A 15916-nucleotide genomic window follows, 5' to 3' on the forward strand; every position below is an offset into this window, starting at 1 on the left:
AGAAAAGTCTGACATTAATACAGCCATTTCCATTTTGTAAAAAAAAAAACCAAAAAACCAAAAAAACAAAACCTCATTTTCTTTTTTGGACAGTTTAAGGGGTTCTCCCCTGGAATCTTGCTTATGTTATTTAAATGATGCAGACGTCCGTCCTTCCCTTCCAAAATCATGAAGATCAAGCTGCCTTACCTAAAATACAGGAAATATGAAATAGAGATGTTCAGATTAGGAAGATCTTGTCGACCTTACGAAAATGCTGCCAAGAAGGCTGTTGAAAGGCGAGCTGTGGGTGGGCCAGGGCCGACTCCTCTGGGGCTCTACCCTCCCAGCGAGGATGAAATGAAGTAACAACGCTTACAAAGAGCTTAGAACTGGACCTCGGAAACGTTCATTATTCTCACCATAACTGTTGTTAAAAGTGCCGCTACCACATTCCTACCATCGGATGACGTACGGATGATGTACGTCTCAGCCCATTTCAAGGTTTTCCCAACTAGGCTGACTTTCCACGAATACTTTACTTACTTGTCCTGCCCATGACCCTTCCCCCAAAGCTGGTATCACTCGGATGAGGGCAGCTGAGAACCAAGGGGCCTTTCTGAGAATCAAGAGTTGTTTCATTTAGTTCAGTTCCGGCCAGGTACTTTTAGCTTATTTTTCCTCATCTAGTCATAGCGATATCAAAACAACAGTGACAACAAATCCATAACCTACATTTTTAAGACTCAGAAGAATTTTGAATTTACCCAGATTTGGGGTCCTTCCCTCACTTTATGGGTCACAGAGGAATACGTGCTCTCTGCCTAGGAAGTGAAATACTTCATTCTAGATTAAGTTTCTACACAAACACTCTCTTGCGGCCACAGCCCCAAATCTGGCTCCTGACACCCACAACAGAAGAAAGAGTTTTCTGTCGTGGCTTTTGAAACATGAAAACCAGATCACACCACGGAAACACTGGCCGTAGTTACAGTTATCAGGAGCTCTGGACCACGTACTAACTAGAAAGGTCTTGTTTCAACCAAATTGCAGCTTACGTGAAAAGATAAACTGTGTGAGTTTGTTTCTTCGAACTGCTGGGAGGCCACCAAATCTACACAGCCAAAGGATTCCAGCCAGGAGTGAAAGAAGGCAAACAGAGGTGAAATCACAGGGCCTTTACACCATCTCTGTGTGAAAAAGTGGGATCCGATTGCCCGATACCCCAGTCGGCTTACATTGCAAACAAACCAACCACCTGAGAGCCAGGCGCTACACAAAAGAGCAAGCTTATCTTTGCAGACCAGGGTTCTCAGGTGGCGTTCCTCCCCGTCTCCTTCTACCAGCCTTAGGCCTTCTGACTTTCTGTTGCCTCAATTCCCATTCTTACTGACCCAATTGCTCTCTTCGGGTCACGTGAACACAAAGATCCCTGAGCGAGGTCACTGGAGAGCCAAGCCCCACTGGGATGCATAAGCGAAGAAAGAACTGGCCCCTGCCTTAAGGGTCTCAGGCCTCCCGATGCCTCTGTCAAACCACCTGGCCGCGTGTATCCATCGGCTCAGGCTGCCACGGTGTCTATAGAAAGTACCACAGACTAGGGGGCTTAACAACAGAAACACTTTCTCAGTGGAGGCTGGGAAGTCCAAGACGATCACAGCGCCGGCCAATTCAGTTTCTGAGGAGCGAGCTCTCTCGTGTCTCTTCTCAGGAGGACACGGATCCTACCAGATCGAGGGCCCCACCCTTATGGCCTTATCAACCCTCAAGCAAGGCCAATGTGACACAGGAGAGGTACATCTAGAGTGTGAAGACTTTAGAGAGAGGGGAGATTTGTCAGGTGCAGGGGTTGGGGGAGGGCACGTACACAGCACATCGGGCGGTTAAGAACAGCGATGAGCAGACACGGAAGCATGAAACGGGAAAATGTGAAGAAAGAGGAGGTTGGAAAGGCAAGCCAGGGTCAGCAGCTGCCCCGTCTGCTTACCATTTCTTGCATTCTCCCAGTCTGGCTCCAACCGGGCTGCCCACCCCCGTGCTGAGTTAGACCCCTCCACCCTTTCAGGTCTAAACCAAGGGTCTAGGTCAATCCATGCCAACAATATAGGGGACTGGTTACATATCCAGAGAAAGGGCAGAATGGAGGAAGATTTACAGAAATGCAAGGAGATCAAGCACACTCAAGTTCCCAAGGGTCAGGACTGTTCCCTACGCAGTGGCCAGAGTTATTTTACTGAGCAGAGGCCAAACACTGTCCCTCCACTTAAAACCCTCCAGTGACTTCTTACCTCACTCGGTAAAAGCCAAGCCCTCACCAGGAACGTTCCGGTCTTGGGAATTTCACACTGGCTCTTTTCTCTGTTTGGAAGGTTCTTCCCCAGGTAATGGCACGGCTCCCGCCCTCGTTTCCATCAGGCTCTCGTCAAAAGCCACCCTCCCCCAGCTCCCCCGTATCTGAAATTTTAACACTTGCTCCAGACATTTCACATACCACTTTCCTGCTTTATTTTTATTCTCTCGAGCACTAATCACTAAGATTCTTTATATGTATTTTATTTCCTGTCCGTCTCCCCCACTAGATTGTAACGCCTGCTGCACGAGAGCAAGAATTTTTATCTGTTTTGTCCAATACTCTGTCATCGGCGCCTTGAACGGTGCATGGCACACAGTACGTGAGATGTTCAACACACAGGTGCTGACGGAATGAAGTAAGGACAGGATCCTCACGATTCCGGGTACCCTAGGCCGCTGGCACTCTGACCCAGGCAGAGGAACGAGTAAGTGCGCAGGGACCACCTACCCTAGAGAGTGAGGTAAGATGGAGGTGACGATAGCCCTGTGGAAAAAGAGATTCCCAAGGCTTCACAGCGGGCCAAGCAAGCGTGGACGAGACCTAAAACAAGAGGCTGACGGTGAGGAAAGACCAGCTAGACGGGGGTTCCAAGCCAGCCCACGAAACACTAAGGACGAGCAGGAAGCTCAGCCCCCCAGATTTCACCACGAAAGAAGCGGGCTCCCCGGTGCTCTGTGTCTCCGACGTGCCAGGCCAAGGGGCTCACACGCATGATTTCATTCAGCCCTCGCAGCCCTCACGAGGTAGGTCCTCCCGACGGCTGCACCGCACACAGGAAGCACGGATCTCAGGACCTCAGGACCTCGGAGACGGGAGGCGGCTCAGCGAAGAGAAGTAGCTGAGCTGGAATTTTAAACGGAGTGTGATGGGTTCTAAAGTCCACGCCTCACCTGCCCTGCTCTAGGTCTCGGCTCGGAAGGGAGAGGGAGTCGCCCTTGGAAGGCAGAAGGAGCCGCCTGGGCGGCCCTCAAAGGTGAGGGGCACAATGGCCCGCGGGCGGAGGAGGGCTCCCTCAAGGTCAGGCAGGGGCCCACCCAGAGTGGAAGGTGCAGCCTGGGCGACGGGAGCGGCACCAGAAGCAGCAGCAGCAGCCCAGGCTGATCACCCCTCACAACCCGCCAGGTACTCTTATCAGGCCCCGAACATACCGAAGCACCTCAAGGATTCAAGGTACCGTCACCCCCATTTTAGAGTCAAGGAACGGAGTCGCGGAGAGGTTCACCGTTTGTTCACAAGCAGCAGCGTGGAGATGTGAGTCCAGGCACCCTGGCTCCGGGCTCATCCTGTACAGACTATTCGGCAGCAAGACGAGTCGGGGGCAGAGGGCTACCAAAACCTGCCCGACGAGTACATGGCGTGTGCGTGCGGTGCCCCGGCCTACGGCACAAGCCCTCGCGTGGCTTCTCGGTGGGCACGGTTACTAACGACAGTGCGCTCTGTACCCTCCTCATCTCCACCTCCTGCCTTCATCTGCCCTGATGTGTTTGTGGCCGGGCCATCTCCCAAAGGCCTCTGCTCTAATGGCGAGCGTCTCTCCCTGAAGATGCTACCCTCAATTAGTGGTGAAATTTAAATCTGCCACACAGAAAGCACTCTGCTCGTTTATCCAGGCAAATGAGCTAAATCAGGAGGAAGGTCACAGCTCTGAGTATCTGTCAAAGACCATTTTTATAGAGGGCTTCCATTTGCGCAGAGGAGATGAGGGCCACCTCTGACCTGCGAATGACGCAGACAAGCTGAATGAGAGCCACGGCCGGCCTTCGAGCCGTGGCTGCAGGGCTCGGCACTCGCCCTCAGAGACCCCTGCTTCTGAAGCCTCACCCTTCCTCCCCTCACAAACCGCCCACAGGGCTGAGCCTTTCGTTTTGGAACCTCACTGGTGGATGTCAATAAGAACACCTACTTATCTGTGCTACAAAACAGCCAAACTCTAATCAGGGAGCAAAGCCCCTACGACGGACCGCAAGTAAACCCCACCGGGTTATCAAGATCTGTGCTGACCACAGCCTCACCTCAAAACCACAGACGGAACCCCGGCAAAGAAAAGTTACCTCACAAGGTACTGGAAGAATTCAAGACTCCTCCGGCCAGGCACGCTTTGCAAATGGGAACGATCCAGCTGCTAAAAGAGTATGTGAGACAGCTTTGTGTCCCCGTAAACGCCCTTCCAGAACCACCCCTTAACTCCTTCAAAGATCCAAAACACCAACCCGTGAATAGGTAGTAAGGAGAACCCCTTACTGCTCTAGTTCCCGGCCTCACAGATGATTGTCCCTTCAGGGACTGGTGTCTTTTAAAACATCATGTTCAACACGCTAAAATTAATTATTTAAAACTGCATCACTCTTGGGTATATACTTGAAGCACACGAGTGCTCACATACGCACCAAAATTCATTTACAAGAATGTTCACAGCAGCGCTATTTATAATAGCCCCACACTGGAAAGTACCCAAATGTCCATGAAGAACAGAATGAATAAATAGTGGATTATTCACGCGATGGAAGGGTATAAAGGGTATACGGCATTGAGAATGGTCTCCAACCACACACAAGCATGGGTGAATTTATGGATTCAACCACGGGATGAATCTCGCAGACATCATGGTCGAGTGAAAGCTAGGCCCCAAACTGCATTTGGTATAAGTCCACTTTAAAGCATAAAAACAGACACAATCATTCTATACCGTTAGAAGTCAGGGTAGTAGTAATGCCTGGGAAAAGGTTTCTAGGGGAATTCGCCCGTCTTCTGTTCCTAAACTGGCTGCACAGTTGTGTTCGGTTTGTGCACACAGTTCACTGAGTTGCACTTATGATGGCTGTACTTTTCCTTAATGGTTGCTATACTTCAATGAGAAGTTCCAAAAAAACCGCCGTGCGATCTCATCCGCTACTGTTTTGGGGCGAAGTCCTGTTTGGATTTCTACAAGCGCAGCAAGTCGGTGACAGGAGCCACCAAAAAATGGCTTAACATCAACTGAGTGATGACTACGTACCAGGAATTATGTGAGAACATTACAAACAAGAATGCATCCAGTTCTCAAAATCTCTCTGTGAAAGACCTACTATTTCTATTCCCAACTTGTGAAGGAACAGAAAAATAGGGCTTAGCCAGTTCAAGCTGAAGGCCAGCTACTACCTGCAAAAGTCAGGATGCCAGGGGTGACGCCGAAGCTTAGGGCCTCACCACTGGACTATCTGAATGGGAAAGGGGTTTATGTTATAAACACAGAAGTTGCGTTAGGCCCTCAAACTTTTTTCTTTTTTGTGACGCCTTTTTATTGAGTCCAGGCCAGCTGTCTTCTAAAAGGCAACACGTTCTGGATTTATCTGATTGTTTCTTCATGGTAAGATTCAGATTAAATAGTTTTAGCAAAGGAGATATATGCTTGGTTGAACCACTAGTAGGGGCACCCGGTCTGGTCACTTTGTGAAGGTGGTGACCCCCAGATCTCTTCATCTCCTTGGTGCTGGGTGACATTTTGAGACCACGGAACTATCAAGTTCCTTCAGAACTGTTCTCCAGAGATTTTTTTGTTTTTAGTTTTTAAAAATTAACTATCGAAGCATAATGTATACATGATGAACTCTATCCATTTGAAGTATACGTAACATTTGATAGTTTCGAATAGAAGATTTCCATCATCCCCCAATTGCTGCCATGCCCCCTTGCCATCAATCCTCTTGACACTCCTAGCTCCCAGGCAACCACTGATCTGCCCGCTGTCACTAGAGATGTTTGTATTTTACAGAGCTTTATATAAATGGAATCAGAATTTGTCATCTTTCGTGTCTGGCCTGAATCACTCTCAGCATATAATGCTTTTGAGATTCCCCCATACTACTACGTGTGGCTAGAAATTCTCCTTTTGGCCCCTGCGTAGTATTCCAGGGGTGGAAGGACTAATTTGTTTATTCACCTGTTGATGGACACTGGGTGGTTTCCGGTTTGGGGCTCTCATGAACAAAGCTGCTAGAAACAGTTAAGTACAGGTCTCTGTGTGAGTATGTTTTCATTTCTCTTGGGCAAATACCTAGGAGTAGAATGGTAAGTGTGCATTTAGCTTTCAATAAACTGCCAAAGAGTTTTCCAAAGGGAGTCTACCCTTTTACATTCCCATCAGCATCGTGTGAGGGTTCTAACTGCTCCACAGCCTCACTTGGTCCTGTCGCTCATTTCATTCCCCAGTGATTTTAAAATCCAATAATGTTCCTTGCCTGAATTAATTATGCATTTGTGTGCTTATGTCTCTGGACATCATGGGGGGGAAGGGGGACTCGAGTTCAACACAGTTCCTAGCATAGTAGGTGCTTCATTAATATAAACAGTCAGGGGCGCCTGGGTGGCGCAGTCGGTTAAGCGTCCGACTTCAGCCAGGTCACGATCTCGCGGTCCGTGAGTTCGAGCCCCGCGTCGGGCTCTGGGCTGATGGCTCAGAGCCTGGAGCCTGTTTCCGATTCTGTGTCTCCCTCTCTCTCTGCCCCTCCCCCGTTCATGCTCTGTCTCTCTCTGTCCCAAAAATAAATAAACGTTGAAAAAAAAAATATAAACAGTCAGTAAATATCTGTTGAATGAATGAAATCTGCAGACTTTGCCCCCAACCTCAACGAAAAGACAGTAAGCTAAACATTTTAGACCCTACTAACAACTTATCAGGAAGTTTCTATCTTTCTATAACTACTTGGTGCTGTATCCTGCACTCTCCCACTGAACGGGAGAGGAGAGGTCAAGGCTGACCGGATTCTGCTGTCCACTGAGGAGCAGCACCCCAGAAGGCAAATAAGGAAGCCCCTCTTGCATGACACAGCCTGCTGAGGGCAGGCACTAAAACCCCAGGGCTCTGTGTGTGGCTCAGCCGCAGGCCCCGCAAGAGAGGGCTTTGAAGATACACGGGAGTTTCAGCTGCACTATCGTGTCCAGGTAGGTGCTGCCCTGAAAGGCAGAGCCCCGTTCCTGTCACCAGGTGAGAGTCCTTCCGAGACAGGAGTGGAAGAGACCGTGAAGGCTGCCACCTTCTCTCCAGCCAGGCTAACCCTGCACTTTATGGACACTGAGTCCTCCCTATGCTTGATACAAGATGTTGACCCTTCCCAAGGGCCAGCTTCCCGCCACATCTGGGTTCTTGGAGTAACAAAACAATCTCTTGTGAACTGAGGTCACGTATGCCAAGTGCCCAGGACAATGCCCGGGTCATAGCGAGCACTCCATAAATGTGTCAGGAATAGAAAATGGGGAGAGTTCATGTGATGGCAGACCATCTTTGGCGTTATTATTTTAAACAGCTGCCAGGCTTCCCTGACTACAGGGACTTTTTCATTCCACAGGGACAGACTGAAATTAAGATGCGCTAACAAAACCATGGCCTACCAGTTATTTATACGGTGGGGTCTGAATACATAATAATTCAAGATGTACGAGAGGGGCCCTCTGCCCAAATGAAACCGCCTCTCCCTGGGAACAATTTCTCTCCTCAGCCCTCTGTGGCACGTGCCAGAGGTGCCAGGAATTCGCCACCTCTTAGTAATTGAGCAAAGCAATTAAGAAAAAGATTATTCGATGGGAAACCATTTTTGCTATTGTCACCCTGCCCCCTCCCACTGCCAAAAGAAAAAGGTTAAAGATCACAGAAAGAGGGAGCAAGGGGGTCTGGTCTCACACATTACATCATTCAGAGAAGTCATTCCTAGAGAATGCAGTCTTCAGCGAGGCCACAGGCCTGGGGAATACATGCCGCAGAGCCCAGATGAGCACGGCACGAAGCACTCGGCCTCCGGGAGACTAGACCTTCAGGCCGGGGAGCAGTGACACTTGGAAGCTCCCTCGGGGGGTTTCTATGCTGCAGGACATGGATGTTTCCCCCAGTTGTGGGAAGAGAACCTTGACCCAGAACTGGCCCGGAGACCTGGGATTTAAAACCTTAGTTTTATGACCACAGTGAGGTGTAAAGACAGCATACTTCTCCTGAGAAATTATTCTCAGGACTGTGAGTAGGCTCTAAAAGTAAGTCCCCACCCTGACTCCAGCGAGATAAACTCTGGACAGGGCTGAATATTCCTACTCCCTGCCACGCGTCAGAGAGCTCAGGTTGGCTTGGCCAATGTTCTCTCCTCACTCGGCACCACACTGCTATAGAAGGGGAGCAGGGGCTCCACTGCCCTGACGATTTTCCACGTGGAGGAAAACTGGGGGGGAAGTGTTCTAGCCAGAAATACAAAGGCAGTCCAAATGGCAGCGGTGGCCCCAGAGCAGCTGCAGTCGCGACGTGCCCCCTCCTGGCCTGATCAGGTAACCAGAGCCGCAAGGGACGAGCTGCCGTCCTATTAGCACAGCAAGCACAGAGGCTGTCTCTGAGGCTGGGCTGGGCTAAAACCATCTGCAAATCAATCTGAAAGCTGTTCTACCTATGGGCCACTTCTTGAACACTTTCCACTTTTGTTTACTTTTAATGTTTATTTATTATCGAGAGACAGAGAGAGAGCACAAGCATGGGAGGGGCAGAGAGAGGGAGACACAGAATTCGAAGCAGGCTCCAGACTCTCAGCTGTCAGCACAGAGCCCGACGCGGGACTCAAACCCACAAACCACGAGATCATGACCTGAGCTGAAGTCAGACGTTCAACTGACTCAGCCACCCAGACACCCCAAACACATTCCAGTTTTTCAGGAAATATGAAACGAGGGTGAGTGAACTGGTCGGAAAGCTCAGGAAAAAAAAAGGTGCAAGCCAGAAGCAATCTCCAGCTCCCACAGAGTCCTGGTAACACACAGCAGGAGCAGCAAATTGTGAGGTGAGAAGGCAGCGATCCTTGCCTTACGATCTGTGTCAAGGAGGGCTCGGCAGTTTACTCACAAACTCTGAGGAGGAAACACAGCAGTCACAGGAACCTGCCGTGGGCCACCCCTGGAATACGGAGTTGCTTGCCAACGAAGCCTCTCTTCGTACACTCCCCGAGACCCCAGCCCCCACCCTGCCCCCAACTCTTGCCACCCTCTCTTCTCAGGTCCAAGATTAAAATGCAAGTTAGCTGGCTTGGAGATGGAATTAAAGAGACGATGCCCAAGGTGTACGCAGTGTTAAATTAAAACAAAAAATAAGCTGCAGAACAGCGCACGCACGATCTCATGTTGTGAAACATTGGGGGGGGGGGGAGTACTAGCAGCAAACATAATCCATCTATTAATGCAGATTACTTCTGGAGATTAGACTGTAAGGGACTTTCACTTTCTGTTCTAGATCTGTATTTATAATAAAAAATTTTTTTTTTTACTGTGAGCAAATTTATTACTTTTGTAATTAGGAAAAATATTAAGGTGATGGGATAGTTCACGTTGTCCCAATTCCTAACGGTCATGCCACCACTTCCCCACTGCTGGCTGTGACAGACCCTGGCCATGAGGTGGCAGGTGGGGAGCAACCAGGGTCCTGAGGAATGCAAGGAGAGGGGCTTCCTTCTGGGTTTCTCACTGGATCTTTCTTTCTCACTTTGGTGGGCAGGAGTGTGAATTCCCAAGCACGGCCTCTGAAAGTGACGGTGCGGTATTTTATTTGCCAGGACAAGCCAAGTGCCAACGTGTCTGAGACAGACACAAAGACAGGGACACGACAACTTTGGACTTCGAGCTGCATGGGGCAGACCTGGCAGACAAGTTTCATGTGGAGTATCATCTCCAATCAGCTAGACATGACTGCCTGAAACTGGGGTCATACGACGATTTCCACCATGAGCAGTAGAGGGAGCGATGGGATGGACGGGTGGGGTGGCAGCAGAGGCTTTCCTAAGTGCAAGTTCAGGATAAGTCAGACCTGGGCACACACACGCTCTGTGATTCATTCAATCATTCAACAAAATCTCATCAGTCCCAGGCCTCTGCTGAGACAGGAGCCGCAATGATGAGGCAGCCGTGGGTGGTGTCAGAAGGGGGCTGTGGATGATGGAGAGGTACAGACAGCACACCACACAAGGGGACATTCTACAAGACAACTGTCTAGACTTAAAAAAAAAAAAAAAAAGGTCATCATTCAAAACAAAAGGCAAAGAGAACTGTTTTGGACTGAAAGGTGCAAAGGAAGCAATAGCCAAATGCGCTGTGAACATGCCTTGGATCCTAGAACAAAATCCTAGCTAGAAGACAGAGTTTAAAGTCAACTGAGTAAATTTAAACGTGGAATGCATGTGAAATACTACTGAATTAATGCTATTATTCCTAAAAATGATAATGTTAATGCAGTTACAGAGAGACTCTTTAAGCTTAGGGATACAAGCCGAGATTTTTTAGAAGTGAAAGGATGTGTGGCACCTGCAGCTTATTCTCAAATGATTTAACAACAATAAAAATGAGGAGAAGAAAGGACAAACGGGACACAATATTGAGTGAATCATCATACTACTCTTTTAACTCTTCCATGGGTTTTACTATATTCAATTTAAAAGCTGGAGAAAGGGGTGCTGGGTGGCTCAGTTGGTTAAGTGTCTGACTGTTGATTTGGCTCAGGTCATGATCCCAGGGTCATAGGATCAAGCCCCGTGTCAGAATCCAGCCTGAGTTTCTCTCTCTCTCTCTCTCTCTCTCCCTTTGCCCCTCTTCCCTGCTCATGCTCTCTTTCTCTTACAAAAAAGGGGGGGGGGAAGCTGGAGAGCAAAGAAAAGTCACAGATATTTACATTTATGGTACAGTCTAACAGGCAATAGGAAGAAGAACCAAATGTACTACTGGTGAGGCGAAGGCGACAACTGGCACATACTGAGCACTTGCCTGGGCCACGCGCCACACTCGGCGCCTCCGTGCAAGTCTGCCGGCACCTTCGCGGCAGCCCGAGCGGCAGGTCCTGTCATCACCCTCAGTTTCCAGATGGGCGTAAGGCGGAACGATTCTAAACCGGGCCTAACTGCAGATCTGAAGCTCTGTATCACTAGCCCAAAACGTCTGTCCCAGCGAATCTGGTTCTTTACGTGCGTCAGGAGAAAATGCTGCATGAGCCCCCAAACAGGGGAATAGTTAAATAATCTATTTTGCCGGAACGTCGTGCGGCAATTGAACGTTGTATTTTTGAGGGAGATCCTCTCTGCTTGCTTGATGGGATGCTACCCAGCTCGTGCATACTTAGTAAAACTACTTAGTAAAACTACTTAGATCTTCACACTAAAAAAAAAGCCATATCTTCACAGACTCACAAAACAATGTCTGATTTAAAAAGCAGTGATTCTCGGGGCACCTGGGTGGCTCAGTTGGTTGAGAGTCCGACTTTGGCTCAGGTTGTGATCTCATGGCTCCTGAGTTCGAGCCCCGCATCAGGCTCTGTACTGACAGCTGGGACCCTGGAGTCTGCTTTGGATTCTGGGTCTACCCCTCACTCTGCACTTCCCCCTCTAGAACTTGGTCTCTCTCCCCAAAATAAACAAACCTTGAAAAAAAATTTTTTAAAAAGCAGTGATTCTCAGGGCGCCTGGGTGACTCAGTTAGTTGAGCATCTGACTTCGGCTCAGGTTGTGATCTCATGGTTCGTGAGTTCGAGTCCCACATCAGGCTCTGTGCTGACGGCTCAGAGCCTGGAGCCTGCTTCGGATTCTGTGTCTCCTTCTCTCTCTGCCCCTCTCCTGTTCGCACTGTCTCTCTTTCTCTCTCTCTCTCTCAAAACCTGAATAAACATTAAAAAAATTAAAAAATAAATAAATAAAAAGCAGAGATTCTCAAAAAATGGTCGTTCAACCCACCTCTTGGTTACTGAATTCTTTCCTTGCAGGAAAATAGGAGTAGGTAAGCTGGTAAAGTCAGGGCTCTTTTGCCTCATCTAAGTTATGCTAAAAAAATTTTTGAGAACTATCATACCACATATTATGTAGATATGTAAGTATAATATTTACATGTAAATATAACGTGCATTATGTAATTATGTAAAAATAAAAATCGACACACACATACAGAGAAATAAGACTATCAGGAACTATATCAGACTATTAACAGTGGTTTCACGAAGTGGAAGATCAACAACTCTTTAAATCCTTTTTCACAGTTTTTGGCTTTTGTTGAATTTCTACAATGAACATGCTTTAATTTTACTAAGAGGAAAAAAATCCTTCCAGGGAAAAGAACACACACACCCCCCCCCAAACACACATGCTAAATTAAATTCACAGATTCCATGTTTAACTTTTTTCCCTGGAATTCTATAAAAGTACAAACCAATGCCAAAGAGGGGAAGTATGTAATCAAACTTTAAAAGGACAAAGAAAACAAAGAAGAAAACAATGGAATTAAGGTATTCCAGCCTGAAGACCACTCATTTAATCAACAGGTAATGTATGTTGTGTACCACACTCTCAGAAGACAAGGAGAGCAGAGAATCCTGTTCCCAGGAAGTGAAAACATGCTTGAGAACTACCGGGGAGGTTGCATCCAAAGGCTACTGGGGGTGGGGCAGTCTTGAAGAATGAGGACAAGTTCCAGAGGCAAGGAGGAATGTGGGATACATTTCAAACCACACGAAGAACCCATGCAAAGCAGCAAAATATAAAGAAATCCTGCTTGTATTCTTGCAAAAGTAATTTTTTTAAGTTTATTTATTTATTTTGAGAGAGGAACAGTGTAAGCAGGGGAGGGGCAGAGAGAGAGAGAGAGAGAGAAAGAGAGAGAGAGAGAGAAAAGAGAGAGAGAGAAAGAGAGAGGGAATCCCAAGCAGGCTCCACACTACCAGTGCAGAGCCCGATGTGAGGCTCAAACTCACGAAACCTTGAGATTATGACCTGAGTCGAAACCAAGAGCCGGACGCTCAACCAACTGAGCCACCCACCTTGTAAAACAAGTTAAAAATTAATGCCTGTAGTAGCATAAAACAGAAAGCAGAGGACAGAAAAGGAAGAAAGAAGAGAGAGAGAGAGGGAAAGAGGAAGACGGGGGGCAGGAAGGCGGGCAGACAACCATAACAGCACCACGCATGGGAGGAGGCAAGACTGCTGAGGCCGGCACCTGGTAGGCAATGAGGCAGTAAAAAGAGGTTTTTAGTAGAGGAACCGTCATATAATCAAGACGAGGGGGGTGATGGTGGGGAAGCAAAAATAAAACAGAGAGGATAGAGCCGAGAGATGAGGAAGTAGAAGTGACAGACTTGGGAACTGATCGGAGGTGATCCTGAAGCTCCAAGCCTTTTGGTGACAGGGCGGACAGTGGCACAGTCTAAGAGAACTTTAAGAAAAGCAGCAGCTTGGCAGTGGCTGGTGGTAAAGCCTCATACCCAAAAGGATTCATAAATCCAAGGGCAAGGAGAGGTAAAATTTTGTCATCGGATACTGAAAAGTGGGGGCACCTGGGTGGCTCAGTTGGTCAGGTGTCCGATTCGTGGTTTCAGCTCACATCATGATCTCGCGGTTCGTGGGTTCGAGCCCCGTGTCGGGCTCGGCACTGGCAGTGCGGAGCCTGCTTGGGATCCTCTCTCTCTCCCTCTCTCTCTGCCCCTCCCCTGCTCATGCTCGCTCTCTCTCTCTCTCTCTTTCTCAAAATAAATAAACTTGAATTGCAAAAAAAAAAAAGCGAATCAGTCTAAGAGCGAGAGAAGCAAGGTGCGGGAGGGGTTGGTCAAGACCACTGCTGTGCCCAGCTAGGGCGCATGTGGGTGACACTGAGGCACCCTGTGCTACCACAGGGGAGCCACTTGAGGAGACCGTTCACAAAAGGCTCCCCCTACAAAGGGAAGGCTTCCCCTGACAGGAGATTGCCGACTGATCAACGCTGAAGGAACCAGGGAGTCAAACGATGGGGAGAGAGTGGCTCTGCAGTGGAGAAGCTCGGCCCACACCGCCACCTTAACCAAGGGGTCCAAGTGAACGTTACCAGTGATGGGTCAAACTGACATCATGTGTCACATGGTGCGATGCACCGACAAGGACACGGCATCGCTTCCCTGCTGTTTCTGCCCAAGGTGCAAATAGGAACTTAATCGTGAGGAAAACACCCAAAAAACAAGCAAACAAAAAACCCCAAAAAAACGCCAAACTGAGGAGGAACGTCCTACAAAATAACTAATCTGTAGTTCAAACTATTGAGGCCATGAAAAACAGACTAAAAACTGTTCTAGATTGAAAGAGCCTCGAGACTCGACGACTAAACCTAACGTGTGGTCCAGGATTAGCTCCCGGGCCCAAAATATTTTTGTGTTTTGCCATAAAGGACATTAATGGGACAACTAATGAAATGAAAACAGAGGACAGGTTAGCGTTGGGTCAATGTTTACGTCCTAATTTTGATAACCGCACGGTGGTTACGTAAGAGAATGTTTTTAGGAATTACCCACTGAGGTAGTTAGAAGTAAAGCTGCATCAGATCTGCAAACTTTCAAATATTTCAGACAGTTATCTATATAGAAAGAATGGTGTAGGGGAAAGTGCTAAAACACTAACACTGAAGGAACCTGGGAATTTTTGTAACTTCCAATTTGTTTAAACTTGTAATTTTTCCAAAAAATCGAAAATACTTTGAAAAGAAAGGTAAGGAGAAAGCAACCTTCCCCTCCCCCAGAATGACACAGGGTATCTTTCTGAAGTGCTAGGTCAACATGTAAAGGCCTCAATCACCTGAATTGGACCTTTGTGCAGTTTTTCCCCTTGCACAAGGGAGAGGTGCCAGAAAGAAACTGATCTATAAAACCAGTGTCAAAAAGATGGACACTGACAAAAGTGTCCCCATTCTGGGGACAGAACGGACTAAACAAAGCTGCAGATCTGCTGTTAGATTAGGCAAAGTGTTCACCGTGATTCAACCCTGGTATGTTGCAGAGAAAACCCCGGAAATAACCACGAAGTCTGCTTTAGCAGGCTTCAACCTGAAACCTGTTTTCCCTGATTTGGCACATCCTACGTAAATATTAACACCGTCACGCAGCTTACTAGGATGCTGCTGAAATTATCTGCAGCACCCACGGGCTGTGCACACCATACGATACTTAACATCATTGCAGGGAACACCGGGATCAGAGCACAGAGGGAGGCTCTAATCCCTACTTTGGTTTCAAATTGTTTAAACCCATATTCTTGAGCTCAACTACTAATGCTAATGCCCAAGAACTGACCTAACCATGCACCCGCTTAGACTACCTTCTCCTCAAAGCTCATCAGCTCTGAGAGCATCCAGGAGAAAACCAAACCAAGGGACACAATGGCAAAAGGGAGGCCAAAGAGACACGTTAGGAGAACACTTAATGAACAAATAAATGTTTTCAATACAGGCACAAACTTGTCACTTCGAGAACGATGCAGAAAACATTAAGACAGTTGTTCTTTGCAGTAACACCAAGTTGTCAGTGGAGTTGAAATACAGCTGTCTGACCAGAAGATATCCAAGGATCCTAGCTGGGCTTTTTTTACCCCAGGGAAAAAATTCTATCAATAATGAATCCCAGGCGCCTGATCAAAGGCCAAGGTCTGCAACAGTCACGACTACTCCTTCGTTTTATTAAGCCAAAGTTTATTACCATTTGTGCCCAGGACAGGGCTGCGGACACAATGGTAACACGCCCCTTTCCCCCGCCCTCAAGCGGCTGACAGATCTTCGAGGCCACAGACAAACAGGGTGGGTGCTCTGACAGGGAGCTGA

General features: G+C 48.0%; 1 protein-coding gene across 2 annotated transcripts in view; it reads right to left on the reverse strand.

Moving 5' to 3' along the window:
* Positions 1-15916, reverse strand: part of ARHGAP35 (Rho GTPase activating protein 35) — a 121514-nt gene that overhangs the window by 44359 nt on the left and 61239 nt on the right. The window lies entirely within an intron of this gene.

The sequence above is a fragment of the Lynx rufus genome, unplaced genomic scaffold (assembly GCF_022079265.1).
Source record: "Lynx rufus isolate CCGP_SWC_20201006 ecotype Redwood Valley unplaced genomic scaffold, mLynRuf1.p SCAF_16, whole genome shotgun sequence".
In the NCBI taxonomy this organism is placed as follows: Eukaryota; Metazoa; Chordata; class Mammalia; order Carnivora; family Felidae; genus Lynx; species Lynx rufus.